The sequence below is a fragment of the Tursiops truncatus genome, chromosome 1 (assembly GCF_011762595.2).
Source record: "Tursiops truncatus isolate mTurTru1 chromosome 1, mTurTru1.mat.Y, whole genome shotgun sequence".
NCBI lineage: Eukaryota > Metazoa > Chordata > Mammalia > Artiodactyla > Delphinidae > Tursiops > Tursiops truncatus.
Genome location: NC_047034.1, coordinates 31014337 through 31017511, shown reverse-complemented (window position 1 = coordinate 31017511; position 3175 = coordinate 31014337). Strand labels below are relative to the sequence as shown.

The 3175-nt window shown below is 40.3% G+C and overlaps 1 pseudogene; it reads right to left on the bottom strand.

Moving 5' to 3' along the window:
• Window positions 1-390: 390 nt before the first annotated feature.
• LOC117309725 (U6 spliceosomal RNA) lies at window positions 391-480 on the bottom strand (annotated as a pseudogene).
• Window positions 481-3175: the final 2695 nt, after the last annotated feature.

The window sequence follows — 3175 nt, the reverse complement described above, 5'->3', positions numbered from 1 at the left end:
GATTTCATTTTGAATTAAGAGTTTCTGTTTGCCTCATACAAATACCAAGTAGTGGAATTGCTGCATCGTATGATAGTTCTATTTTCAATTTTTTGAGGACCTCCATACTGTTTTCCATACATTCCTACCAACAGTGTCCAAGGCTTCCCTTTTCTCCACACCCTTGCCAACACTTGTTAGTTCCCGTCTTTTTTTTTAACATCTTTATTGGAATATAATTGCTTTACAATGGTGTGTTAGTTTCTGCTTTATAACAAAGTGACTCAGTTATACATATATATATGTTCCCATATCTTTTCCCTCTTGAGTCTCCCACCCTCGCACCCTCCCTATCCCACCCCTCTAGGTGGTCACAAAGCACCGAGCTGATCTCCCTGTGCTATGTGGCTGCACAAATTTGCATGTCATCCTTGCACAGGGGCCATGCTAGTCTTCTCTGTATCGTTCCAATTTTAGTATATGTGCTGCCAAAGCAAGCACGTTCCCATCTTTTTGATATTAGCCATTCCAACAGGAATGAGGTGACATCTCTTTGTGGTTTGATTTCTCTGCTGAGTAGTGATTTTAGGTGCCTTTTTAACTATCTGCTGGCCATCTCTGTATCTTCTTTGTAAAAATGTCTATTCAGATCCTCTGCCCATTTTTTTGTTGGATATTTTTTCTACTATTTTTGTATGAGTTCTTCATATAATTTGAATACTAACCCCTTATAGGATATATGATTTGTAAAAATTTTCTCCCATTCGATAGGCTGCCTTTTCATTTTGTTGTTGGTTGCTTTTTAGTTGGATATTGCCCCACTTGTTTATTTTTGCTTTTGTTGCCTTTACTTGGATCAACGTCTTTGCATAAGTTCTGGAAACAACTGTTTCATAGTTTCCATGGATCATTTTTAGGGGAGAAGGTGAGTTGAGATGAACTACTAGTGAAAGGAGGGTCAATGGGTCGAACTATAGCCTCTGTACTGTAGGTGGCCTCAAGGCCACAACTGATAGTCATTGTCTCCCTCCTGTGCTATCCATTCTCAATTCCCCTCATCCTTGGATAATATCTCTGTGAAAATGGATGGCTTACTTCGTGGAGTAACCCTCACGCTCGTCCCCGAGTGAGTGTTCTGAGCCCTGGTCATCATTTCTTTCTCAAACCATGGCTGCTGTACTTGACCATTTACTGTGTACTTGACCATTTACTGTCAAAATTGGGAAAGCCAGTACCAAGAAATACCCCACAGGCTTGTTTTTAATCAATCATTTTCCAATTAAAAAAATTTTCCCCCCAGACATTTTTATCACCCCAAAAGGAAACTCTGTACCCATTGAGAAGATAGTACTTCGCTCTCTCTACCAGGCCCTGGAGACCACCAATCTGCTTTCTTTCTCTATGGATTTACTTATTCTGGATATTTCAGATAAATGGAATCATACAGTGTATGACCTTTGTGTCTGGCATCTTCAACTTAGCATGATGTTCCTGAGAGTCATCCACACTGTAATATGTATTAGTATTGCATTGCTTAAAAAAATGTTTTTGGCCGTGTAACTGATATTTAATTGTTCCATTCCTTTTTATGACTGAATTACTATTCCACTGTATGTATAGACCACAATTTGTTTATTCATTCATCCAATGATGGACATTTGGATTATTTCCATTATTTTTCTATTGTAAATAGTGCTGCTATAAACGTGTGTACGTAGATTTGAGTGTTTATTTTCAATGATTTAGGAGTGGAATTGCTGAGTCATATGGTAATTCTATGTTTATCCCAAAAAACACACTCCAAGAAACTTCGTGAAAGTCTGTACTTGTCTCAGAAGCAGCTTTTCAGGAAACATGACATGCAACAGTATGGACAGTGTCCCATGAGAGCTTATTTGTGATGTCTAGGGGTCTGGAGTTGGAAAGGGCTTCCCTTAGGAAGTGGCAGCTAAACTGAGGGCAAATTCAATGTTTTTTCCTTCCTTCCTTCCTTCCTTCCTTCCCTCCTTCCCTCCTTCTTTCCTTCAGAGGGATGACATAGATGTTTTACACAGTATATCCTTTTAAAACTTTTGCATTTGAACCCTGAACTTATTCATAAGACAAATGAATGATTATTTTAAGCAGGGTATTAGGGTTCAAATTATTAATATCATAGAACCATTACAGTGACAACTTGGATTTGAAACAATTTATTAGGAAAAAATATGGAAGCTTTTTTTATAACAATTTTGATAAATAAAAAACTTGACAAATCAGTGTATAGAAAGAATATTGGTTATTTGGGAAATTGTATCATAAAATGGATGGGCTCCACAAATTCTTCAATGTACTTGAAGAAAAGAGTGCTAAGTCAGTTTGGGCTGCTGTCAAAAGTACCATAAATGGGGCAGGGTGGGGGCTTGTAAACAACAAAAATGTAATTCTCAGTCCTGGAGGCTGGAAGTCTGAGATCTAGGTGTCGGGATCATTGCCTTCTGGTGAGGACTCTCATCCGGGTTGCAGACTGTCCACTTCTCATTGTGTCCTCACAGGGCAGAGAGCAGAGAGAAAAAGCCAGCTCTCTAATGACTCTCACAAGGATAAGAATCTCATCACGAGGGCTCCATCCCGATTCGCTCATCAAATCTCAAAAGACCCGCCTTCTAATACCATCACATTGGAGGTAGCGTGTCAACATGTGAATGCTGGGGGGACCCAAATATTCAGTCTATAACAAGTACTAATGGGGAAATGAGAGCTTCTCTTGAGGATGTTAAGGGCTGCTACAAAGATCAACGGTACCTGTGTTTCCAGAGAGAACTACAATATAGAATAAGTTCTATAAGGCGTTCACAGAATAGATTCATCTTTCTTCCCGAAAACAGTCCTTGGTAACCAGGGACCCATTCCTGGAAATTCACTCTTGCTCAAGGAAATCCATCCTCTCATTAAAAAAAAAAAATCTTATGAAGCTACATGAATGACACAAAGGACTTTTCCCAGCTCTAAGATTCTGTGTGTAAAACCTGTTAGTCTGTATTTATTTTCAAAAGATAGACCCTCTGCGGGGTCTGCTCCTGCGAGGAAGGTGGGACCCCCGCTTGTGTCCCAGCACCCAGGTATGGCTTCCTCAAGTTTGGGTGAAGCCCCCAGCCTCCTTGGGCTCTGCAGCCGGGCGGTGGGCTCGGGGGAAGGAGCACGGTCTCCGGGGTTT